At 35.3% G+C, this 27,845-nt stretch overlaps 1 long non-coding RNA gene across 1 annotated transcript; it reads right to left on the reverse strand.

Annotated features, from left to right (window-relative positions):
• Positions 1-16,424: 16,424 nt before the first annotated feature.
• On the reverse strand, positions 16,425-27,819 carry LOC108446301. Its single transcript, XR_001861448.1, has 5 exons — positions 27,569-27,819; positions 23,982-24,026; positions 23,044-23,175; positions 21,661-21,792; positions 16,425-17,107 (listed from the first exon to the last, which is right to left on the reverse strand). It is a non-coding gene; the product is annotated as an uncharacterized LOC108446301 (long non-coding RNA).
• Positions 27,820-27,845: the final 26 nt, after the last annotated feature.

Consider the following 27,845-nt stretch of genomic DNA (forward strand, 5'->3'; position numbering starts at 1 on the left):
TTTGGACACAGCTAGACCTTTGTGACTTTGTTTTCGATCAGTTTGAGATGGCATGAAACAACTAGCACTTATATTGCTCAATTCTTTTTAAGTGCTAAAACCCTAGACTTATCCTAAAGAGAGGCAACTTCCCAATGATTTTAAACTCCTAAACAATATTTTAAAATTATATCTCCTATTAAGACTACTGACAAATTTTTCTTAGGTGAAGAAAGTTCTGGGTTCAGATATCATCAGATGTTATTCTGAGTACCAAAGAGATAGTATAGAGTAGAGTCATCGTTCTCTAAAATAGTACAGATGATAGAATTTTCTCCATCAAATTAATAAACTCAACTCTATTGCTGGCTGCTGTTAATTCAAGAGCACTTTATTTTTGCAGGAAAAATGAATGGCAATTATTCAAAGATTATATGTTGAGGAATATATAGTGATGAATAGCATGCTGATTACATGGAATCAGCTTTAGAAAAGAATCCTGTGAGCTGTGATCATAGATAATGACAATTATATCATCTTTTCAGATAGAGATGTTCTGTTATGAAGAATGATTAATTTTTTCATGTGCCAAGCTCTACCATTTGTCCATTCCTTCAAGATCACATGGTAAAACTTGGAAATGGTGGCTAGAATTGTAGACATTGCATTTGGTACATGGTTGGCTTGTTAGAGCCTCCTGGGAGCTTCCCTCAGGATCTAGGAATCAATGCAAAATAAGTTTTATAAATGTCTAGATTCTTATAGTATGGCAAAGTGTTTGCAGGGATTTAAATTGGGCCATACACTTTTGATTCAAATTTTCTAGAAATCAGTCTAGAAAGAAGAAAAGATTGATTTAATGAATAAGTCCTTAAAACCTGTGACTTGGATTTCCAGTCACTCTACTAATGATCATTTCTAAATAATGACTGAGTTCCAGTTATGAGGCTGTTTAATCTAGAAAAAGATAGGAAGTGAGGAAGAAGACAGTCAAGGTGGTTCTGATACATCTGAATGAACATTACAGAAGATTTAACAAGGGCTGTGATTTAAATGGAAAGGGATAGAAGAATGCTAGATCACTTGACTATTCTGAAATGCTGAAGTACATTAAACAGCAGAAAGCTGCATAGCTTTCAGTTTTCCTTTTTTTTTTTTTTTAATAGCCAGAATTTGGGATGACAGATTGAAAGCTTGAAGATATTGTAAATGTTTTGTGATGTGACTGTCAAGAAATGTATTATAAATGCTGCTGTTAACTGCAGGGAATGCCAGCTGCTGGAGAAGATGCAACCACACAAACTGGATAGTCTCCTGACACGTGGCAATTTCCAGGATAGTTTTCATGCCATATGAAACTGTTCTCCAAAGAGATGAAGCTGAAAGCAGCCTAAGCAGAATGCATGTCCTACAGATACTAAGAAATGCAATTTTTGTGGCAAGGGAACAATGTTTTACCCTGTCCCTTAACTGCAATAGTGTGTCCATGGGGTCCTACATTAATTTATGAGTTTAGCTAGGATATGGTGGAGATGTGATGGTAGTTAAAAATAATTATTTTTTCTGGCAATGTAATTTTGCATACAGAATTTGATTGCCCAATAAATATTATCAATTACCAGATGCATTAAATAAATCTGTAGTTATAAAGCATCTTTTATATATCATTTAATATGATATAGCTGGGACAAAAGGATAAAATTGCATTATTTGATTGTTAAGTAGCTTTCTTTTGCACTTTTAGGAATAAAGTTGTGTGGTAAGACTATCTTACTGATGTGATTTAAACTGTTTGTCACAAGAAAAAAGAAATTTATTAACAGAAACAAGGGCAACTTGAGAGGAGGAAAACTAAAACTGTACAAGTCATTCTTATGCCATAAGGTTTATCAAACAGAAAAATTTCCGAAAGATGATGTCTGAAAACTGAAAAAGTTTTTCCAAGCATGAAAGCAGCAATGTGCAGCTTCAGAAGGTTTTTAATTTTAGAAAAGAAACAGAAAATTATTTCCCCTTCTCATGACAAAATACAGAAAACAGAATCTATAAATGTACGGATGAAAAATTCATTTGCCTTTTTCCTGCAGTGAGTGAAGCTGAATTCAAAGCTCATTAAAACACCCACCATTAATACACATTAGTATGTGCATCTTAATTCTAGATTTAGGGGATGAATGGTTGGCCTAATGTAAATTTTTGCTTAGTAAAGTCAGTGATCCTGTCAGAAAGGTGGAACTGTTCTTAATTTTTAAGTCTCATGAAATGCCTGGGTTTCTGAAAGCAGAAAAGTTTTCACTAAAAAAAGTGAAACAGTACTCATGCCCAGTTCTGGTCATGTCTCTCTGCTTAATGATTCAATTGCTATTCTTGTTCTTCTATGAACAATAAAATAATAAATCTTTCCCCATAATGAAATCCAGACTAACAAACTTCTGTTCTAAGAAACATTAAGACTTTGTTAATTTCAGACAGTTTTCAAGCATCTGCTTATTATTTGTGATTCTGTCAATGAAGAAAAAAGGAAACTGGTAGATGTCTGAGTCTTTCTTTTTGTTGTTTGTTTTTAGGGTTTGTTTTTTTTGTTGTTGGTTGGTTGGTTTGGGGTTTTTGGGGGGCCTTGTTTTCTTGTTTGGGGTTTTTTTTTGTCAGATTTTTTTTTGTTTGCTTTGTTTTGTTCATAAAGAATTATAGAAATATAGGTAATGTAGGACAACCTGCCACTCATATAGGGACTACTGTTATCACAGGAGCATCACAGCTTTAGCTTTGTCTAGTTGGCTCCTGAAAATCTCCAAGCATCAATGTTCTGCAGCTTCTTTGGACATGTTCAGATTTCATACAAACTCCTAGTGCAAAAGTCTCTTTCCTCTGTCCAAACATCCGAAGCTGGAATCTGCAGATATTATCCATCATTATATCATCTGCTACTACCAAGAAGAGTTTGCTGACACTATCTTAGCAGCTTTTTCAAACAGTGGTATTAGATTAGGAAAGTATTAGATTATTTTGAGCCTCCAGTGCCTGCATGATATGTCAGGTATTCAAGGCCCCTGACAGTGTGCATGATCTGCTGATGATAACCATTGAAATGTGGTCTGATCTACAGTTTGCCATATTCCCAATCAGAATATTTTGCTGCTTCATGGTAAGCGTGGTATGCATAGTGACAGGACTAGGGATTAGTTTGAAACTTAAAGTCAGCAGGTTTAGATTAGATATTAGGAGGAAATTCTTTACTCAGAGTGGGGTAAATCACTGGAACAAATTTCCTAGAGAAGTTGAGGATGCCCCATTCTTGGAAGTGTTGGAAGTGGAAGGCCAGGTTGGATAGGGCCTTGAGGAAACTGTTCTAGTTACTGGCATCCCTGTCCATGGCAGGAGGATTGTAAATGGATAATCTTTGGGGTCTCTTTCAAGCCATTCTGTGATTCTTTGATATTTTCATAGGAATAAATTCTAGTGGTGAATTATTTGCTTGAAACAAATTTATGAACACAGAATATAGAAATTAGCATTTCAGTAGTACTAACGTCTAAAACCAAAATTAAACTTTATCTAACAGTGTATAATAGCCTGGTATTGTTCTGTGGCTATTTATGTCAACACAAGGACAAGTCTGTAAGAATTCTTTTGTATGTTTGCTACAAGTTTTAATGTATTTCTTCATACAACAGTGCAAATGTTAGTAACACACTGGCATACAAAATAAGGTAAAGTCAAACAATTTAGCAGAATTTAATGACATGATTTAGTTGCTTGAACTTAAATCATAAATGCACGGTACATCTCTGGATCAAATGTCTTTTTCTATTGGACTCTTTCCATATCTAGAGAATCTAAAACTGAAAAAAAAAACCCAAAAAACCAACAGATCTTTGCTCAAAAGAAGCATTGCTTATTAACTATTCAAAATATTTTAGAAGATTCCTCTTGTTCTGTGACCTTTCAGCACCATGCACAAAATTCAGGTTTCAGACTTTTAATCTCTGCTAAATTTCTTCCTATAATCTTAAAAAACAAATACTAAAGTGTGTATTCTGAAAAGGTTTTTGTTTCAATGATGTTTGTTCTCATTTAAAGTGAAGTACATGCACTTAAAGAAGCTCCCTGAATGAAAGGGATCTGGAAAACATTGAAATTAAAACAAATATTTTATGAACAATTTTTAATCAAATATTTAATTGAACAAGTATTACCATGCATGCTAGCAATAAGATGTAGTTTTAATGAGTATGTATTTTTGATTTCTGCATATATGTTTGATGACACACTGAAAAGGCAATGGAATGCAGACTTGATAAGAAGTTCATCTCATTTCACACACTTTACCCTGTAAGCCCACCCTAGTGTTTCTGCACATTAATTACCCATCTGTAATAGAGGAATAATAAAATATCTTTACCTTCTAGGTCATCAAGTACACTAATATTAAAATAGTTGATAATATGTTTTTCTGATACACAGTACAGCAATATTAGGAATTTAAATGCAATATATCATATAATTGAAATCTAAGAAGCTGTCATGATTCATGACTGTTGAAGGGCTGGTAGCACTTATTATTTTCTTTTTTTTAAGAAGGGGTGCAGTAAAACTTCTGACACTGATGTTGAATGAGGTGTAATATCCATTCTAGATGAGAAGGTGCAGTACAGTGCGAAGAAACCCTCCAAGCAGAATATCATGGCTGAACCTGAATGCTTTTTGGATGTCCACTTTAATGAAAGTCCACTAAATGAAATAACTTTTCAAAAGGGCCAATGAGTATTTATTGCAAAGTTACCTCAAAATCTATTTCTGGGGGAAAAGAACACACCATTTATATGGAGCTAAAAATTTATTGACAGCCCAATAAATATTTTAACAGAATAATAAAAATGCATCACTTATTATAAATCCTGTTACAATAACATAATCCTTTACAGTCCTAATCAATATAGAAAAGTCACATTAATAATACACTTATATTATTATAAACACTAATATCAGTTGCCAGAGTAGGCCAAGGCAAGCTCAGGGAAGCCCTGAGTGCCTGCACTGTCAGGTCAATACAAAGCTCATGTTTTTATGACTATTAATGGCAGACTTATTTACTTGTATATAACAAGATCTATGTGGACCTATTTTTATACCAGTCTTTGCAAGCTTGTTTACTTCATCATGTGTCTGGGCAATCACCTATCCAATTTTAATGTGAAGATGCCCATTTTTGCTGATGTATTCAGTTTTTTTCAGCAGAATTTGCATCCGATGTCTTTATTTATTAATAGTAAAGTCAAGATTAGATGAAAAAAAATTGGAGAGAAATCTAATTATTTTGAAAGAAAAGAATCTCTAGGGGAAGTTGAAAGACAGTAACATTTCAGCAATGCAAAGGAATATAAATAATTTTGTTGTTTAGACAATTAATGTTGACAGCGCACGTAGACTATTTTCCCTTGTGCAAGTCAATAATATCATACTCCTCTACAAGAAACTCTCTGCTACACTTTGTGACACAGACCATAATGAAAAAAACAGCCTGGTATTATTTTAGGAAGACATAATCTCTATACAGATTTCCCCAATTTGCAAAGAAGACACCAAAAAATTGACCCTGGAAAAGAGGTGTCTTTTCAGTTACATCCTTCTCTTTGCTAATGAGAATCTCATCTATTTTCAACAACTGTAATTCTGAGGTAGTTTTTAATGGAAACAAACAAAAAGCTGCATTTAAGAAGCCTGTTTATTTTGTTATAAATGAGTGGCAAGCTACTACAATGTCAGGTTTATCCCCGTATCTCTAGCCCTCTATCTGTCTTAGTTTAAAATATAAAACTGAACCAGCTTGGCACATGCTGTTCAAGAATACAGTCCAGGAACAGGCTCATCTGTTTTCTTAGACATGTCTCTCTCTCTGTGTATTCTTGTTGAACTTGTTCTGCAGTTTATGACCAGCTGAGCACCAGCTGGATGAAGACATGAACCTGTTTCCCAGCACATGACTAAGAGCTCTAACAAAAAGCTACAGAACTGGTACTTTTCCTAGACTCTTTCCAGTGATCTGAAAATTTAATTAAATAACTGGAGCAGATCCAAGGTCACAGTACCAGATCTTTCGCACTGCAAATTTAAAAGGACATTTTACTGGTTTATAGGAAGCCTTAATTCATTACAAATTGAAAATCAAATAAGAAAGGTTCTTCTTTGGCCAATATTCAAAGTAGACAAACTTTGTATATAATAGTGTTTGAGATCATACATTGCCTGATGCTTTTGAACATTTAGGAACCATTTGTTGAAAGGTTTAGTTCCTAAATAATGCAACAAATACATGCTTCTGGCAAAGAACTCAAATCCAAAGATCTATTTGTGCCGCCAAAGACCTTAACTGGCCATCCCCAGATCACCTTATCTTTCATACTCTGTGAGCATTAGTTTATTCACAGACTACATTTTTAAGCTAAAGAGCAGGTTTCTAGTTAAAAAAAAAAAAATCAAAAAAACCCAAATAAAACCAACACCAAAAACACTTCAGTATGAATATATGACTGGAACTCTACATACTTATCTTCTTTAAACCTATACAATCCTCCAGTGCCCTTCTAGTCATCCCAGCACCCTTATACAACACTCTTTGTCATAGGAGGTATGCCCTTAATTTTCTGTTGCAAAAACAACCCTTGCGTTTGCTCAGTACTATTATTTCAGACATTCTGCAGTGAATGAAACCTACAAAATATTGTAATTGCATCTTAGAGCTATAGCACACCATGCAGGGTTTGGATTGGGACCCAGTGTCAAATGATTTGTAACATGGATGCAGCCTGTCTCCTCCAGAACAAAATACTGGCCCTTGGCTTGCAGGTGCAAAGAAATAGCCAGGAGAGTTCATGCACCTGGCAGTATAATTTAAGTTTATAATTTAATTTAAGAAAGAAGTGGGACCAATTAGCACCTATTCAAATGAGGAAAGAAATGCAGGCATCCTTAAATGCATGAGTGTTACTGACACTAATTTCAGTATCTTAAATGATCAAATATTTGAAGAAATACTTACAGAACAAGCCCCCAAATGATCAAGCCCATTTCAGGGATAATGCGGCAGATTCTTTGATGAATGTTTGTGTTTATGGAGTGATTCCCATGTGGCTCGACTGCCACTGTTAATAAATCCAATAATTTCTTTCAGAAACAACATCAAAGATTTTCAGGCCCTCTTAAGCTCAATTGAATGTGCAGGCTCTTATTTATTAATTTATTCTTTGATATTTTTCTTCATTTTTAAAGATCTCATTGATTTGAATTAAACTGTCCCCAGGCTGAGTTTGGGAAACTTTATTCTTTTATTCTGTCTTTCAAATTTTGTTTGCTTGTTTGTTTGGTTGGTTTTTTTGTTTGTTTTTTTTATTCTTTTCGTTGGCAGCATGTTTGCTTCAACTTTTTTTTCTGAAGGTTTTACAGTTCCACTCACACATCCCTTTTTATTAATGATGGTAAAACTAAAACAGCAATTAAAGGACTGCTCAGTTTTTAAAGAATATGAGCTCCTGGTCATTAAAATGACTTCTCAAATGTTTAAATTTAAAATGATTTTTAATGTACTTAGAGCTTTTCTATTTGTTACCTTTTGCTCTGAATGTGGACTGCTCCTTCAGACAAAATATCCGGTCTCATTTTTGTATGCCAGAAAAGACCAGGAAAATGCTGAACATTCCAAATTTCTTTATTGTACCTTTTATAATGATAGGATCTTAAAGTACAAAGGACCATGATTTATCTTGTCATATTTCTTATTCTTTTTTTAGTTTACTAGGTGCAAGAGAATGTCACCTAAAATATAAAGAAACAACAGGTTTCTAAACTTTTGTTACATTCTGCTTATTTTTATTATATTTTTACCTCAACACTGTTTTATTAATATTAAGAATTTTTGGTACAAATCTGTTTCCTTGGTATATGAAAGTATTATGTTTTTGTTGCCAAAGATTCTGGGATTTTTTTGTTTGTTTTTTGCTTGTTTATTTATTTTTACATTGTATAAACAGACGTGAGAATATTGATCTGTGTGTTTATGTTTAATTCTTTAGGAGGAATGTTTCAGAAGATCACTAAATCAGACCTTATCAATGAAAGAAAATGGTATTACTTTTGTGGTTTCACTCCTCTACGTAGTGTCATTTACTTAAGTTTAACAGCAGCATATAACAGCTGCCCTTGAACTTGTAAGAAGGACATAAAGTGACTCAGACCACATGTTGAAGACTGTAGTCCATCACTGCCCCTGCTCTATCTGTTATGTTGTTGGAAAGATTAATTTTCCAGTATTATGACTCTAAGAGCTTTCACAAATATTATATTCAAAAAAAACCAAACCAAAAACCAGTAGTGTAATACAGAGCTAAAATTATAACACAGAAATCTCAGACCACAGAAGTAAGGCTTGAGTATGCATGCTTGATTGCCAGAAACCTGAAATAGACTTTATGTTTTAATTACAGTCATTCATGTATGTTGACATTTTTATATAAGGGTTAGTCCATAAATCAAAATATTCAATGAAATGCATGTTTATTCTCTTTATCTAACACCCTAGAAATGTTCACATTATGCAACTGTTAATTAGAAGGCACAAAGATGAAAATATTACTGTATAGTAAATGATACAATCTTTCTTAAAGCTATACATATAAGGACTTTGTTTACACCTGTAAACTTTTATAGAAAGGAGGTTTCAGTAAAGCACCTAGAGACAAACTTTTCAAATACTTTTAGTCATCATTTTAGTCCTTCAGTTTCCTAGAAATAGCACTAGAAACACTGAAAAAGTAATTTATTTGATTTATTGATTTAGAAAGATGAATTTTATAGTAAAATAATATAATGTGTTTCTGAAGAGAAGTGTGTTGTGGTTTAACCAAGTCACGCAAGTTAAAAATATAGTAGCCTCAAGCATCTTTCTTTTTCACAGACTACATTTTAAAGTGTCTATCTTTACTTGATTGTCAAGATAGGTACTTCAAATTCAAAGAACTATTTTTTTAGATGGTTGCAGATAGCGAAGATGAATACTTCCTGCTCTGTGTCAATATCAGTATTCATGGGGTAAATAGGAAAACTCATGATGGTAAACACATCATTTTTAAGCCCAGTAAAAATAAAGATATTGAATTCAGTGGTAGATATTTGCTCTCATTCTTGAACTCACCTTGATATTTCTTAATAGAACTTCAATTACTTGATTTTCATGTTCTGAAAAACAGTTATAGTGAAGAAACCTTAAGCACTGCTCAAGGTCTGGAAGTTGTCTAAAACCTAGACATGGACTGCACAGATATCCCCTGTCCTTCAGGAGCTTGTGTTTGAAACAGATTAAAAGTTCTAGCTACAAATCCAAGATTCCTTAGCACTTTCACAATTGAAGAATGGATTTCCAGCATCCTTCTAAGCAGCAGAAATTACATTTTCATTGTGTAAATAGAATAGAAACCTGAGTCCCAATTTACAGTTATCTAAATTTGGGTATGTGTAAAACTGTACCAAATGATTAAAACACCAAGGAAGTTAAACTGTAGTGTGTCAAAACTACTGATAAGTAAGTGTAATTTCAACAAATGATAACATTTTATGTTAAATTAATGCTGTATTTGAAGGTAATGAAAACTTGTATTTGAAGGTAATGAAAACTTGTACTTGAGAGGAAAGCATAAATAATGCAAATGTTAAACAGTAACTTGAAATGCAGGTCTTTCTTTTCTATCCATACGATGAAAAACCTAATATTTAAATTCAACTTCACTTAATCCAAGACACATGTCCATCCTGTCTCTATACGCTAGCTGCTACATTACCAAAGTCGTATGTCACTAGTACTTCAAGAGCACTTTCATTGTCTTCTTTTTCTTAGCCTGACTTTTGAAGTAAATATTTCACAAGTAGAACAACCCCACTGCATCAACAATTCAACAGGATCAGGGCTGATGTTTGCAAGGCTTTTTTATTTTTATTATTTTTATATCGTCCAGATTGTGTCATATTAGGAACACTTGGATGCTGAGAATTTTAGACTGGGGCCCTACTTGTGAATCTATTATGAATTGAAATTTTCTATAAAACCTATCCATGGTAGGATTCTGAAAATCTAAGTACTGACAATCTACCTTTATTAAAAAGGTAAAAAAAAAAGAGGTTGTAATGAAATTCATGCTTTGTTTCCAACTATTCAGACTCCAGAAAAAATTAATCAAAACACATACCAGTGTAAGAAATTAATTTTCTTCTGAGCAAAAAGAAAGTTGTAAAAAAAAAAAGAAAGATATTGTGACTTTACACTGTAATGGGTTTTACTATCCTAACCATTTGTTGTCTACTATAGCAAAAGCATTTTCTCCTACCAGTCAAAAATTGTCTTCAGTGCTCCAAAGGGACAAATCTGTTTGTCAGCAGCTATAATATCTTTTCCCCATGACATTATTTTCCCATTGATACTGTTAATTAACAGTTTTCAAATATTATATCATGTTTTAGTCTTTAAAACATGCAAATTCATGGGGAATATACACTTCCTATACTATTCCCAGACTTGTATAACCTCTACTAATCTGTCTCATTTATTAATAATAATAGGAAACAGATCAGTTCTACCTCAGGTCTCAGCTTCCTGTGAGAACTGAGAACATTAGGAACATTCACAATGGGCATGTGCTGTAATCCATCTGCCACAAGCTTATGCGGTCAGGGCTAGATGAGAGGGATGTGATGCATTATATTAGCTTCCAACATTTTCTCAGTCACTGTGATAATGGGATAAAAAATGTGGAGTGCATTACCTCTTCCAGATACACTCACCACCTTAAAATCATCTGTTTTGTATGATTTAAGTTCCAGAATTAAAATTACCTTGGAAAAAATAATGTAAAAATGTAATATTTTTTCTTGTGGTGAATATATGAACTTTATTGCTCTTCTGATTTTTCATGATTTCTAATTGCTTCATGTACTCCCATATTTGAAATAACAGAGTTGAAAATTCATGCTTCTCTGAATCACTTAAACAAAAGCCATTATTAGCACAAGGTAATGTGAAGATGGACTTTTATGGTTAAATTTACCCACAATGGAAAAGGTCTTCCAAAGTATGTGTCCTGGGAAAAGCTTTACTCCAGTGAGGTATTCTAAAACTTTTCAATGTATCTTTTAGGATAAGGGCCTGCAAAACTAAAACAAACAAAAAACCCCTGACAGTATTAAAGTCCCTTATATTGTAGTCAAGTGAAAGTACTATACACACAACAAAGATATCTGTGTGTGAATTTGTGTGTGTTTGTGTGCATGTGAAAGCATGTCTATACCAATAGTATCCAAAAATTATTTTTCTCAGGTTGTAATTACCTATTGGATAGCATGGAACTATTTTACAATTTGAACTTAGCATTATTGTTCTATTCAAGTAAAAAAATATTAAGTGCTAAATCATAATCAATTTATAGATTTAAAAATGGGCTGTATGTAAGTCTAATTAATAGGAAACTTATACAAAATACTTTAACAACCACTAAACAACACACAAGCACACTGAGCAGTTGACATACATGTGGTTTTTTTTCTTTCTTTCAAATATTAGAATTTTTTTTTTTAATCCACTGGTGTGATCCTGATTTAAAGAAAATCTATATAAATTTTTCTATGTTGCTTCATAATCCTTTGCAGCTTGTTTGCAGAATTATAAAGCCTTACCAGCTTTAAAAGTAAAAAAAAGAGACGTAATTCCTAGCAACATTTGGCTTTTAGATTGATCTTTTACTAAGTCATACTGTGTGAAAAATATTCATATAAGGGTGAAATCCACAGATAAGACTGAAGCTGAATTTTTTTTTCTTTTATTTTTTGTCTCTTCAGAATACATTTAGAGAGTGTGATGGCAATGTTTTTGATGTGACATATCCTGGTAAAAGAGTTAGATAATAAAGGTCCCCTTTCAATCATAATCCTGACTTTTTGTATTTTTGCCATTATAAAATTGTCTGGCAATTGTGAGCAGTATGACAGTGGCACTTGTTTAATTAAAATCATGTTCCATATTTCACAGTTTAGATATTTCACTTGCATTTCCTTTTTGACATTTGCAACTGGAAATTTCTCATGTTTATCTCATAAGCATGCAAAAAATTATTTGTATCAGAAAAGCAAATAATTTTTTAAAGCCCCTGCATATAAAAGATTAGAACTATCATGGAATTAAAGAAAAAATCAAACAAACTGCATCCTTCTTGTCACACATGCACACACCTGGGTTTGTGCTGTTTGTCCAGCACCTGACCTGCCTGATATTTTTAGGCATAATTTAATAAATTTAATATTTTCTATAAATATTTTAGCCAGTTTTGAGATAAAAATTAATCACTTTTTTTTTTTTTAACTTCAGTATTCCAAAAAGAATTTTGGTTTTAAAGTTTTTGTTGGGGGTGGGGGGAGGGCAGTGTGTGGCCATTGGCCTTTTCATGCTAGTCCCTCTCTATAAAATGACTTCTTGTTTCAAAAAGCTCCAAATTATTGAGCCAGTCGCAGTCACTGATTTAAATTTTCTGCACTTATTTATAACTATGCTACAATAAGGACTTTATGACCTGTACTAAATAATTGAATCTCTTTTACCTCTTTGATCCTTCTTGTCCTACTTCCCATTTTGATAAATGCCTGAAAAGCAGTATCACAATCGTGTTGGTTTGTTCTTAACCTTTATACTGTTAAGTGTTAAAAAACTGAGTTTATTCACCAAAGCAAATGCCTAACATCATGACTAATACCTTCTCACTGCTTCTTTGTATTCTGAATGAGACTTCTTGTATCAGTCTGTGTCTTCTTTTATATTTACCTTGTGAAATGTCCGTGGGATAAGTTCACCTTTTTGTTCAGTGTTTGTACTGCTCAAGGGAGACTTAGACTGTGACAAGGGCCCCTAGGCAACACAGTTATATAAAAGGCAATGCATGAAAGGGAGCATATTTCAATATGACACATCTAAGAAAATGGAAATTCTACAAAACAATAGAGGAGACATCACTACCTATAAAATTGTGAACTTTTCAGAGAATAGAGCAACTCAGTTCAGGTGAAATATGAGTAATGCAAACCACAGATGTAGATAGAACCTTGTGTTAGCATACATGAGTCTCACACCTTTCTATTAAAGCTGCATACGTATGAGTATTGGTGAAATTTATATTTTGCCTAAATGCTAATTGTGATGGTTGGCCTGAGCTGACAGGAAGTCCCCACACAGTTGCCTGCTTAATCCCCCCGATTTTATTGACGGGCATGATGTTATGTGCCGTGAGATACCTTTTTGGTCAGTTAGGGTCAGCTGGCCCATCTGTGTTCCTGCCCAGCTTCTTGCCCACCCCCAGCCTCCTTTATGGGGACAGAGTGAGACCTTAAGCACATACAGGCACTGTTCAACAGTAGCTAAAACTTTGGTATGCTATCAACACTGATGTGGCCATAAATCTAAACCAGCCATATGATCTGCCATGAAAAAAATAAATTCCTTCAGAGCCAGATCCAGTGCAGAAGTGGACTTGAATTTTTTGTCATTTTTTAAAGATGTGATCATTGAAAAACTACATTTAATCACCGTCCTAAATATACTGTCCCTTTTCTAACTGCACCAAAGAGTCTACAAATTAAGTGTATATTTTATGGTCATCTTTTTTGTAACCTTTTTGTAAAGGGTGTTTAATAGCATCTTTTAAAAATTATTTTATCTAGCATTCTCTTGCTGTTCATTAATCCCATGGCTGAAGTGAAAATATAGGGGAAAATTATCTTCAAACAAGATATTGAGAACCCGTGATCAGTACTTTTTTTGGGATTGTTTTCTGCATGCCAAAATGTGATACTTTCTCATAGATATTTAGTTAATGGACCTGCTCTTCTGTGAATCCTTTTATTTATCCTGAGTGTACAGTAGGCTTCAAACAGTAATTATTTTGTGGGGAAGCACTTGCAGATAAATAGCAAGCTCTGGTACCATTCTGCTGTGTTATGGTATTTCTAGAAAGATACAGAAATAAAGAAAATTAATATAAAGCAAACTACATCCAGTTACATATTTCCTATTCTTACTACTTAAAAAATAGGAAATTTTATTCAAATACATGTATATTTTTTAATATTTTATTTGGAAGATTTCCTTTTATATTTTTTTCAGAAAATTCCTGGTTTATGTTGTCACTCACGTACATGAAATGCGACCTTTGTGTGAGAAACTTCAAGATATGATGACAGATGTTTTGAAATAGCAACCTGAAGTATGTGTATGCCAAAGCATCTAGCAAGAAGAAGACTATTTCATACACCTTAGCACTGAAACCCCAAGTTTAGTTTCTTACAAAGGTTCTTAATACCAGGATAACAAGCCATCTGGATGTAAGAAATGCCTGAATTAAAGCTACAATATAGTAAATAACATAGAGAATGATAGGTAGAGAACATGTGGTGAGAGATCATTGAGGAGAAGATTTAGTTACACTTCAGTTGAGTCTAACAATTGCACAGCAAATGATTCCTGGCCTTTGTTAAAGAAAATAGACTGGACTCCTTTATTTATCCAAGAATGTAAATAGAGAAGTCTATTGGACAGATGGAAATCCTGCAGCATTTGAAAGAGTGGAAAATTCTATAGGGCTTCTAGTGATATACCTGATAATATTAATGGAGCTGGCACTGAGATACAAAATAGCCTGAGTGAAAGAAATTCTAACTGTTCTTGGTACCTTAGACAATAAGGCTGAAAGTGTTTGTAGATATGTCCAGTACTAAGAACACAATAATTTAGAAGGAAATCCATACACCAGTTTTGTGCCTGTATGACATAGCCAGTGCAGTAGATATGTAAGAGCAGCATGGGTCAGCTACTCACTGTTTGTAAAGAACCACTTCTAGCATGTCACAGTTATAAGGTGTCAAGGAATGTCACAACAGTATCACTTAATATGTTACTGGAGCTGTTTCCCTCTTTTTATCTTTTCACTTCATGAATTTTCAAAAGTATGCTTTTTGCTGTTCAGATAATCACAGTTTAAAACCTCAACCATTAAAACAAAGTAAAAAGACATAAACTGCTTTGAGGTGTACCACAACCTCTCCGCTTTACTTGGAGATTAATCAACGATGGAAGCTTACCTAAATTTCTGAGCAGGCTCATTTAGAAGTTTTAGGCTCTGGAAAACATTTTATTTGATAGTAACTCAATTTTTATACATACCTACCCTTTAAAATACACAAACCCTTTAAATTTCATCACTAAATTTACCTTTAGTTCTAAAAGTAAAATAACCATTTATTTTTAATTAAATAGAAGTGATTCACTAATTAGAGCAGAAATTACATTGCCTTCTTACACTTTTTCTTCACTGTAGCTATTTGTTTTGCCCTGTCTTTATCAATATTGCCTGCTCTCAGTTCTGTGGTACATTAGGTTCTAGCATCTCAAGTGCTGTCACTTATCTTCCTGTTTCACACACTGCCAAACTCCTGAGGTTTGCAAAATAAATGGAAAATGCATGAACAGTTCCTTATTTTCTAAAAATGCAAACAGAAGTAACAATGTATCAAATTGCTTTTGAACAACGGTTCAAAGGGAAACTTTGAAATGAGATTCAATTCTGACATAAAAAATAGAAAACATTTTGTTTCTTTCAAAGTACTATTTATAAAAAATATTTTTTCAATATTTACCTTTACAATAAGATTCCTCTGTGACTTAAACTCTTTATGCTAGCTGCCTATAATTTCTCTAGTATTAGCAGAGAAAATCACTTCCAGAATTGAATTATTCCTATTTGAAGAGAGGTATATAACATTTCTATTTTAATGAAAGGAATACATAAAAAAAATTGGACCTTTATAGATATCAGAAATATGGAATAATAATAATTTAACCCAGATTTTATTAAAAGTCACAGCCCGGAGAACTAGATTCCCTTTCATTGCTAACAACTTGAGGTGTTTCAATTATGCAAACATTCTCGTTGTGGATATGTATTTTTGTTTGTTAGAAAATAATTTTGTTACAATTAACTTGTACTTTATTTTTTTTTTTCTTGCATAATAATTCCAAGGGCATACTCACAGTTGTCATAAACTGTTTCTAAAGCTATAAATTGAGTTCCTTTTCTGGAGGAATGCATACTTTTTACATAAAAAAACCTGTTTCATATTCTGCAGCTTGAAAAATGACTGTGTGCTTGATAAAAAGCCTTATACCGAATTGCCTACAAGATAAAATGGTGCCTTTTTAACATTTAAGACCTTCAACAGTAGTTGCCTGAAGACTTGAAATATTGATCCTATTCTTACAGCTATTTTGTGTAAGTGTTCGGCAGCATGCAGTAAATATCAGCCACTAACAACATCTACATCTGAATTTAGGATACTTTGAGTTATCTTTTATTGACAGTTGTAAATAAAGATACTGTCCATAATCTCTACCACCAAAAAATCCAGTTGATGTGCTATATCTTAATATTATGGATACCTTAACAAGAATCAAAGTAAAAACCATCTTAACAAATTCTGACTATTTCTAAGGGATCTGAAAAGAGTGATACAATAACTTTATTAAAATGAACAGATGAGATGTTAGATAACAATCATAAGATCCAGAAGTAGAAAAATTAATAATATAGATTTTACAACAAAGAGTAAGAGATACTTCAAAGTCCAAAACCTTAGTTTTTGTCCCTTTTCTCCTTTCTTGTTTGCCCAAGTCCTGCTTCCACTCTTGAACATGGAAACAGATTAATTTCTGCCTTTGACAAAACACATTTGTAATCTACAGATTACATGATCCAGTTTATTAACCACCATAGGCTGCATTCTGTTTCTTTTCAAAACCTAATTTGTACCTATATTTTCAGTATGTAGGCTAAAGTATGATAAAATTGAGTAAGCAAAACATTTTTGTGTCTGGCAGAGAACAAAAAGTCAACTCACAGCAAACATGGAGGTAGGCTTCAGTTGTTCAAACATCAGTCTCTAGAATAATTTCAGACTTGATAGAATACCCTGCCTGGTCTCCAGCTTTTCTACTCCAGATAAATGTGTCCAATCTGCAGTTCTATGCAGATGACTTGGTGTTCTAGAACACCTAAAGTAAAAATAAATAACAAAAAAAAAAAAAAAAGTTTTTTTAGCCAAATGAATCCATGGGAGCCGATTCTTTGAGATTCATATATCTACAGAGATTTATATATCTATATATCTAAGGGTTCTACTCAATTATCAATACACAGGTGCTTGATGCTTTTAGAGGTATCTAGTATACCTGAGACATATCAATGCTGTGGAGCTAGCAGATACTCTTGGGATAATTTGTCTAAATGGATAGATAGGTACGTAGATAGGTACGAAGATAGGTAGGTAGGTAGATAGATTAGATAAATAGATAGATAGGTAGATATAGACATAGATATATGGATATATATATATATGTATGAGAATAACAAGTTAGTGAAACCTATCTCATTCTAGAGATCTACCTGGAGTCAACACTGAATACTGTGGGATAACTCAAATAATGGCAATTTATGAGCAGGAAAGTGGATTGAAACCTGACAGACAGGATAAGAAATAACTCCAAAATAAGATTCCTAAATCTGTGTGTCTATATGTGGGTATTAAAGGTCTCATTATAATTAATGGAAATGTAAGCCTCAATTCAGTTACCAACTGTATGCTTCTAGGGCCAATTGCCATATCCTAAAGTACCTGAGATATCTACACTGAGCTGGCCTATATGCCAGAGGTCTTGAAGATGCATGTTCTTCTGGAGCAGAAACAGAAACCATGTCTATGATTTGGAAAACTTTTTTGTTCTGGGATAACTAACTTAATCTCACTTCTCTGAATGAGAGTGCCTCAGTGGGTGATGAGTTACTAAACCTCTTTAGCAATTAGTTACACTCACTGTAACTATATCATTGTCCATGATATTCATTGAATCATAGAATAGTTTGAGTTGGAGGGCACCTTTGAAAAGCTATTCAATATCAATCCATCTGCAATGAGCAGGGACAATAGGAAGGTGGGGAATAATGGGAGTTCAGATTTCTGCCTTACATGTCTGCAGCTGCATGTAGATCCCTAAATATAAATGTCTTGATCCTTACTATATTTCGCAATAAGCCATGGGTGAAAATGTTTCACCAAAGCTGAATGGTAACTAAAACACTTCACAGCTCCAGATACATATCAATTTAATAATGTCTGATTTCTACCGAAAAAAAACCAAACAGAAAACAAATACTCCAGCAGAGTGGGAATTTGAATGGTCACAATAGGTTCAGCTTTCTGAAAAAACTGTAACTGAGGTCTGGAAGGCAAAAAGAATACATTTATTTCTGTTTCAGTGCAGCTGAGGTATCTAGAATTGGAAGCAATTGCTACTGGCATGTTTCACCTCCTGGCTGAAAGAGGTGAAAGGTTAAAAAAACCTAGCCTGAGTGAAAGGAATTCTAATTGCTTTTGGTACTTTAGAAAAAAACTCCTCACCTTGACCATGTGGTCTGTAACAAACTCCAACCACACCATATTACTCATATTGACCTCTTGTCTCATCCTGACCAAAAAGCTTTCAATCCACCTGTCATCCATCCAGTACAAAACCTCTGTACATTTGACTTGCTTCTTCAGAGGGCGACTCCCTGACCCTCATCTTCCCCACTTGTCTTTCCTGAAGGGTCAGTATCCGTCCACTGCAGCACCCCTGTCATGTGAGCTGTTCCACCATGTCTCAGCTACTCCCACAGCATTGCAGTGTGTCACCTAATGAGTTGCTCTAGTTACTCCTGTTTCTTTCTCAGGTAGCGTGCACTTGGGCATGTACATTTGAGACTGGTGTCCTTTTCCCCCAGTTTGCTGTTCCTGAGGTTTCTTTTAACAGTCTTTATCCACCCTTTGCTTTTCAACTTCATCAACTGTTCCCTCACTTAACTGTGTGTTTTCATCTCCCTCTGTCATTATTATTCCCAGCTAAAGTTCTTCTTGTGAGCTTCACAAACCTGTTGGTAGAGATGATTTTTCTGTGTTCAGTCAGGCACAGTCCATCTCTTCCTGGCAGTGACCAGTCCACAGGTAGCTCTAACTGGACCCTGATGCCTGTGACCCTTGTGTCCAGAACCAAACAGTCCCCCGATATCACTGCAGAATTATCATTGGTGCCCACATAGATGAGCAGCAAAAGGCTTAGTTCAAGAGTTGGACCAGTACCAGTGGTCTCTCCACAGCATTCCTGATCCAAGACCCTGTCAAGCAGCAATTGCCAGGCAGCAAGTCAGGTTGTGGGTGGGGACTTCCATTTCCCACAGTCAGGAATCTCCCATAACTACCACCCATTGTTTTCTCCCGATACAAGTGTGTAGTTGAGACTTGGCCCACCGTGGTTCCTACCCAGGAAGAAGTTTATCCTCTATGTGTGATACAAAGACACTAAACCCATTCTGCAGCTGCAGCTTTGGGTGAAGAAGGAGCTTTCCACCTGCTACCAAAATTCACTTGCTCCCAGCTTTCACCACCCCAGGAATCACCATTTTCCACCTGAATGAGCACAGTCTCTGGTTGTTCCTCCTTCTGTGCAGCTTGAAATTTGGGTTCATATCTCTGCAGGGTCTCTTTAACGATACTGTCAACCTCATTTTCATTTCTCCTGGTGCTGTACAGTCTGTTCATCTCCTCCAGAAGTTTTTTTTTGCTAGGTAGCACAGCTTCTCAGCCAGAGCACAGATGCAGGCGTGTGCACCTTTTTAACTTGTTTCAGTGGGAGACCTCTAGGTGCCCTGCAGCTCAGGCTTTTTCTGAGGGGAAGTCTCCGATGTGCTGGGATGGTTGCTGTTGTTGAGGCTTGTGTTTTGTGCCCTGTGGCACATCACAGCATATTGAGCAGTCCTGTGCTGTCGTCATTTGCTGCTGGCTCCCTTCCATATGCCCCTCTGCACAAACTGCTGTCCAAACTACTGCATTTGTGCATTTATGTTTGCCGTGCTCATGTTTGCTGGTCACCCCCACTTTAGCCTGCAGGGGTAGTGGCTAAGGGTACTGGGCAGGCAGATTTTGCTTTGGCTAGGTTTATCAGTTTACCAACAGCAAAATGACAGGCAGAGAAAAAGAACTCAAAAATTACTGCAGAGAAAGGTTTTTTGGTTTTTTTTTTTAAGTAAAAATGACTTTTTAGAGTTCACTTTTAACACACTGACACAGATCAGCATATTTGCTTTTATGATTTGCTCTGATGTCTAGCCCCTCATTGCTTAACATCTGGGTTTGAGAATTTCAGATTTCCCCTTTGGAACCACCACAGATTTGCCAACCCTCAGAGGAATCTTTTTGAAGATCTGGCTGCAGAGGGAGACACCAAGGAGTGCTCTGCAGAGTACTTGAAACTGCAGAATCACAGAAACACAGAATTTTAGCAGGTGGGAAAGGCCTTCTGCAAATCACGCAGTCCAATCCCTTCTGCTCAGAGCAGGGTAAGATACTGCAGATTGCTCAAGGCCCTGCCCTGTAGGCTTTCAAAGGACAGAGAGACTCCACAGCATCTCAAGGCACCTCATTCAGTCTTTGACCACCCTTGTGGTAAAAGTGTTCTTACGTTTAAGTGCAATTTCATCTATTTCAGTTTGTCTCTGTTGACACTTGTCCTGTCACCTGTCAGAAGAGTCTGGCTTTAAATTCTTTGCTGTCCCTCATCAAGTGTGTATGCAGACTGATAGGGTGCCCGAATCTCCTTCTCTCCAGACTGAACACTTCCAGCTCTCTTGTCTTGACTATTGCTCTAAGTCCTCAGTCAACCAGCTTAGGATGCCCATGTCTCTCTTGTGTTGGAGAGCCTGGACCTGGACTCAGAACACTAAATGTGATCTCAACAGGGGGAAAGACCACCTCTTCCCTCACAGGATGTGATGAAACACCACCTCAACCTGCTGAAAATGCTTTTCCTAATGCAGGCCAGAAGGCTCTTTGCCACAGGAGCATTTCTCCATGATTCCACTGCCATCAGATTGGATAAAGAAATTAGTCCCTGGGAGAGCTCTGCTGGGCATAAAGCTTGTTTTCAGTCTTTGCTGTTAGGAAACATAGACTGTGAGACTATGGGAAGGAGAAAAAGAAGAAAGGGAACACCTATAATTCATAGAATTCACAGAATGTCTGGGTTGGAAGAGACCTTCAAGATCATCGAGTCCAACCCATGCCCTATCACCTCAACTAGATCACGGCATCGAGTGCCATATCCAGTCATTTTTTAAACACATCCAGGGATGGTGATTCCACCACCTCCCCAGGCAGTCCATTCCAGCACTTTATCACCCTTTCTGTAAAAGAACTTTTTCCTAATATCCAACCTATATTTCCCTTGATGCAGCTTGGAACTGTGCCCTCTCCTTCTGTCAGTTGCTGCCTGGTGAAAGAGGTCAACCCCCACCTGACTACAACCACCCTTCAGGAATCTGGTGTCTGGTGTCCCTGCATAACACAAGAAGGGTGGAGGAACCATTCAACAGAAACTCCTTACCTGAGAATGTGGGTAAAAAGCCCCTTTAAATCCCCTAGGTGTGGTCTATGTGCCATGTGAGACAGAGAGAAGGGGCTGAATTGCATAACATGCTGCCGAGTGGTGTAGGAGTAAAATGCCAGTAGGATCCTTACCTGTTGGGGCCTGTGCCATACAGTCTGCAGAGGAAATGTAATCATGGCAAAGCAAATTGCCAGCCTAGGGACAAGCTGCACCATGCCAGCTGGTTTCCGTGTCAGGCATTTAGTGCACTCATGTAGATGTGGCTATAAAACAAAATTCAAGTGAGCATTCAAAACATTTTATCGTTACCATCTTCAATATAGTTGCATCTTTCTTCAAAGAGTGAACAGGTCCTAACATAGCTTCCAAGGTTTAGTCAATAGAAACTAATTTTTCTAAAAATATGAGCACAATTTATTTTAGATGCCAACAGGGGTTTCTGATTGGAAAGGCAGAAATGTTTATTTTAGATAAGATTAGTACTATATTGAATTAGGTGATCTCTTGTATCCTATGGCAACAAATAAAAGACATTTTTTTAGGTAAAGTACATTTCTTTGAATGGAAAAAAATCGCGATGGATTTTAAGAAACATTCCTCTATGGAGGGTGATCAGTAGGCAGAATATCTAAGAACCAAACGTAACAAACATTTTCAGATAAAAAATTAATACATTGAATTTGACTGAAGGGCACTGGTAAGCTGGAAAACCTTGAGTTTGTGTATAGTCAGCCATGCTAGCTAAATGCCAGAAGGGAATTCCTGAGTGAGCATGCTAATTTCTTCATGGATTTGCAATGATCTATTTCTTACAGAATTGCTTTTTTTTGTTTGCTTATCTCCATATAAACAAGGAATGAATAACTGTTCTTTTTTTATTTTTAACTTTCAGTCCCTATGCATTGGTGTGCCTAAATTACTTGGCAAGTATCCCACTGCCAATTCAATGTGGCTGTGTACTGTACTGTTGTTTCTGCTTTTGAAAATACAAAATAAATCTCAAGTCAAAAACATGCAATATTTAGACAAGATGTAAACAAACTGCTGTGATTTATTGGAAATGCCTTCCACAAGAATAATCTTGGGCATCCCATATGTAGGGGTTTAAAGGGAGCATACATCTGGCTGCATTAGTCTTTAGTTTATATATTTAACGTGTATTTTTCCATGAGAAGTTTCCCACAGCCAGTTCCTATGTATGCATTCAGTTTAAGATAAAGAGCTGGGCATTTTATACAACTATTATAGTGTATGAAAATTCATATTTGTATGTGTTAATAAAATATAGTCTCCTTTTAAATTCCGAAGGAAGAGATTTGCAGGACTACATTTATTTTTGACTAGTCCGAATCTATGATTAACTTGGCAATATATACATTAATGTGAGCTGCTGATCTTGTGCATGCTGATGGCAGTTCTTATCGAGCATCACTCTTGCCTGCTTTGTTAGAATACTTCCTTCTGAAGATGGAATATCTTTTTTTTTTTTTTTAAAGTGACTGAAAGGAGCTCACCTTTGGTGAGGTGCCTCTTTCATATTGGCTTGTCCACTTAGTGATGTGTCTTCAAAGTGCCTTTTAGCACAGCTGGAGATGTAGTCCATGTTAACAGGATTTCTCTGTTTTTTGAAATGTGGGTCAACCTATCTGAAAAAATAGATTAGAACTCTTCAACATTTTTTTAAAGCATGTTTCAGGAGCTGGGGAGGAAACTGGAGGTGAAAAAGACTTTGATTAAGCTGGTTGCCTATTTTTTGTTATTTCTTATAAAGCAGCTATTATGTATTGACAATAGCATTTTCAGTTCTACAAATCAAAATTATTTAATAACTTTATAAATCTGACAATTGTTTGTGAGGATGTAAAAATCCTGTCATCTTTGATGAAATGTTACCTGTTTGTTGAACTAAACATTACACATTAATAGACTAGAGGGGAAAAAATTAGATCCTTCCCAAAACTGGCAAATGTTTTTGGCACATTTTTAAAAATCAGAGTTAAAAAGGAACTGACATATGTATTTGAGCATCTAAATGTTCACATTGGTATACAATATATCAATCTTTTGCAGTATTGTTTTTTCACAATTAAGAATATATGAGTGTAACAAAATCAAATATTCTGTACTGGAAACGCTGAAATCAGGGCTTATGATGAATAATTAATTCTTTACTTTGTGCATTTCTAGCCATTCTTTTAATAGCTAATAGGATTACATGGACTGGAAATTTTTCTTATAAATTAATCCATATAATGCTTTCTAGTCTAAGCTAGATGTGTAGGTTGTCTCTATAGCCATTTCAAAAAGAAATCAGAGGGACTCATTTGCCTTTATTAGATGTATACATCCTTAGACAGTTAGACTGGAGTAGATGTTCATTTTCCACATGACTAAAGCTAAGTAAGATAAAATGTTACATTTTTTTAAAATTATTTTTATTATTTCTACTCACCCCCCGCCCTCAGAAGTTCATTTCTTCACGGAGCAAAATAATGTTCTAAAAAGAAATCACAGCGTCAGAGGGAAGGAGTTATTTCTAAGTATGATTTCTGTCTCACTTACTGAGGAAGTTGGATTTCCAGTAGTAAATATGGTAGGGGACTACAAAGAGAAAATAAAAAGTGCTTACAATTTCAGGTTTGACAAGTGAACTAGCAGCTTGCTTGGAAATAAGCAAATTCCAAGAACCAAGATGTGTGCAACACAGAAAACCTGTTCCTCCCACCTTAATACAAACACTGTTGTTTGATCATCTCTCTAGATTTCACTGCTTGTCTTACTGGAGATCTCATTGTTGCTGCCAGTACAGACTGTGCAAATTATGTGAAACATAATTGGGCTTGGCAGATATTTTGTGTTATTGACATGACATGTATTCTTTGTGTGGTTCAGGAGTATTACTCCACACTTGGTATGATCTTATCCCAGGGAATGAAAATTTCTGCAGCTGAGGCACAGCAGTGTCCCTCTTATGGCATATCTTCTAAGTCAGGGTAGTCAAGGGGGATCTCATTGATGATTCGTGTGACTGCTGCAAAATGGCTGAATGAACAGAAAGTATAGCAAGGTGAAAGATTTCCTTCAGTGACTTAAGAAAATTCAAACCCTCAAATGGATATCAAGCCCTTATCATGTGCTGCATGGTCAGTTTGAAGGCTGGGACTGAAAAATGCTGGAAAATTGAAATGTTTGCAAATAATATACAGTCCCATTAACACATCAAAATAGTTTCAGGCTGGCTGCCCACAATTTTTTGATGATATTAACCTAATTTTCTCTATTATTTGCAACTAAAGAAAGAAATTAGGTATAATAATACCACTTGGGCTTATCAGTGATTATTGAATTATACATTAAAAATTTCTAAAGGAATTTTTATGTTTAATTACAATATCAAAAATTACACACTTTGATATCTTACACCTTAGTCATGAGACCAAATGCAGGACAAATTTTCCCCATCCCATTTGGAATTAAACTACAAAAAATTTTTTTAAATCCTGTGCAAGAATTTCTGATCGTGTTGAAGCAAAGATTTGCATTTGTTGGGTTGAGTACGTACAGAGGATAATTTCACTAAATGATATATAATCATCTACCATAAAGAGGAGCACAGTGATCTGCATTTCCTTTTTGTTTAAAGCTTGTGCTTTCCTAACAGTGTTACTACATAAGCAGCTGACAGAGTTTCAATTCAAGTCTTATGTTTTTTCCACACTGTTTGTTTATCTATTAGCGAACATATATATATTTATATATATGTGCTACATTACCTGCTTACAAATATAGACACAGATGTTCAGACACAACATTTAAAAAACGTCTGTTATTATTTTGGTTGATTAGGCTATATGCAGGCATTTTGTAATAAGATTACAAAGATAATTACAGAATAATTTTCTTTTCAACCATAATTAGCCTATATTTCAAGTTAATCATGATACATCTTGCAGAATGTTTACATTGTCAGAAACATACACTGATAAGCTTCAGATGTAAGAACACAGCTAATTGCCCTATGCAAAAAATATGAAATATTTCTGTGTTCTTTTTCTTTAATTTTAGTGTCTTTTTTTTCCCCCTGTGAATTGGTGTAGATACTTTCCCCTGGAGGCAAGTGAACAGTTAAAAAGCTTTGAACTCAGTGTTTTTTAAGGCTTTTAATAGGATTTCCTAAATATTCAAAATTAATATGTGCAAAGCAGGCTTACGAGGCAAATTCTCTGCAGCCCCCGACAAAAACTCTTGGGGGTTTTCTGTATATTTTGTAAACTGGTGTAGACTCAAAAAAGGTCAATGACTTGACATTCTTTGACTATACAGCAAATTATTCTGCAAGGATTCTCTTGTCACTCAGTATAAAAAGGCTATCAATTCAAGAAAATTTCTTCAGTTTCTCTAGATGCACATGAAATCTGAAAAAAAATTAGTTTGCGTATTCAGGAAGGGGTTTCTGGTGAAAGCTTATGTTTCTAAAGATTACAGCCCATTTCCTCAGTAAAAAAAAAAAAAAAATTCTGAAGCTTATCTCAAGTGGTTATTTTGTCTGGCTTTCTTTTGCAAGCATAAGGAAAAGGAAACTTTTAGGTTTATATATTTCCCATAAACATATGGAATGCCAAAAACCTGAAAATCAGTGATTTTGATTTTGTGATACAAAAACATGCCTGTTACCATGATTTTGAAGTCAAACAGACAACTGAATGCAGATTATCCATACTGCTCTGAAGCAAGGTTCAGGAGGAACAAAGCAGCAGGCATCACATACAAATGCATAGGCACAGCTCCAAAAAAGGCAAAAACTGTAGCAGAATTAGAGCTGATGTGTTTTCCAAACAGGAGGCTGCTGTGGTTAACTTGGCTATTACCTAATTTAAACTGTGAGTCGTAGAAGGTACATGGCCCTTACATGCTTCTTGCTGTTGCAATGGGATCACTCATGCCTGGCTGTATGACACCAAAAAGAAGGGAAGAGTTACTCACTGGCATTGAACTGTTCCTTTTTCCATCTCTTATGGTGCATGAGCTCTATGGCAGCACTGCATAGGAACCAACACATTTGAGAAAAAAAGACTGATTTCATAAAGCCCATGAATCTATTACCATAGAACAGAGCCATGAGTTTTCCCACTATTTTGAATAAAGTTATATGGAGAATAAGACCCTTCTCTCTCAAGCAGAGGATGGAAGATTCAGTTGCCTGGTTGACAGATCCAAGCAGAATCCTGCCCTGATAAAGTCTGTACTCCTTCATCTGTCAATTTATTCAATTTTTGTCTTTAATTTTCATTAGTGAAAACCTTTGGCTTTTTCTCATAAGAATGAATAATAAGGATAGAGACAATCATTAAGACACTTCTCACACATGGAAGAGTTTTCCACAACTGCTAGTCTTGCCGGATTTATTGCTAATATACTTCCACCTGTATGACCACTGAAAAAGTAAACTGGAGATGAGGAAAAAACCTGTTGCTAGTTGGCCCTTTTTTCCCCTACACATGGAAAATAGTACCATTCCACTCTAAATTCCACTCTATCAGAGATCTTGTACTGCTGGTAATACTCTACCCACTTGTATTCTTAACCCTCTATTAGAGAGAAAAAAGGAAGTATAAGGATATAAAAAGATTCAGATAAGGTCACCCAGGAGGTCAGTAGCAGACATGAGGCTGTCATCTGGTGTCCACTGCATCTGCATTAGAGTTTCAGTTCAGATTAAATATGGTCCAGTCCATGTGACCAGATTAGAGCTCATCATAAGTGAACCCTCTAAAGCTGCACAGAGGTGACATTAGGCAACAACCACTTTTCTCTACAGATTCATTTCTATTGCAAAGCAGAAGATGTTAATATATTTGTTGGTTCCATGCACTCGGACACACTAAATAAAATCACAAACCTCCCCATGTAAACCACAACATGAAAACAACAATTATATGCACCCCTCTTTGTGACATACAGTGTCACATACTTCATACCAGGTTTGGGTTTTGTATTTACTGCTAGTCAATTAGAATACATAATCTAGTGTAATCTTACCTTTTCAGCCAGGATTGCCTCTGATAAAGGTCTAGTAAATGTTGTTCTCTGTCTTCCCTTTGTTAGTAGAGAAACAGAAACTTCCACAGAAAGATTTCTAAAATTTTAAGAGCTATCTCATCAATTGTGTTCCATCTTCTTATTTCCAAAGCACAGAGGGCTTTCCAGTGATAAAAATATACCTATGAGGGAATAAAGAAAAATGTTAAAATTAAGCATGGTCTTTTATCATCTTCTTATCTTAATATTTTGTCTGTGACTTGCAAAGCTTTGAGAC

This window comes from Corvus brachyrhynchos, unplaced genomic scaffold (assembly GCF_000691975.1).
Source record: "Corvus brachyrhynchos isolate BGI_N302 unplaced genomic scaffold, ASM69197v1 scaffold12, whole genome shotgun sequence".
NCBI lineage: Eukaryota > Metazoa > Chordata > Aves > Passeriformes > Corvidae > Corvus > Corvus brachyrhynchos.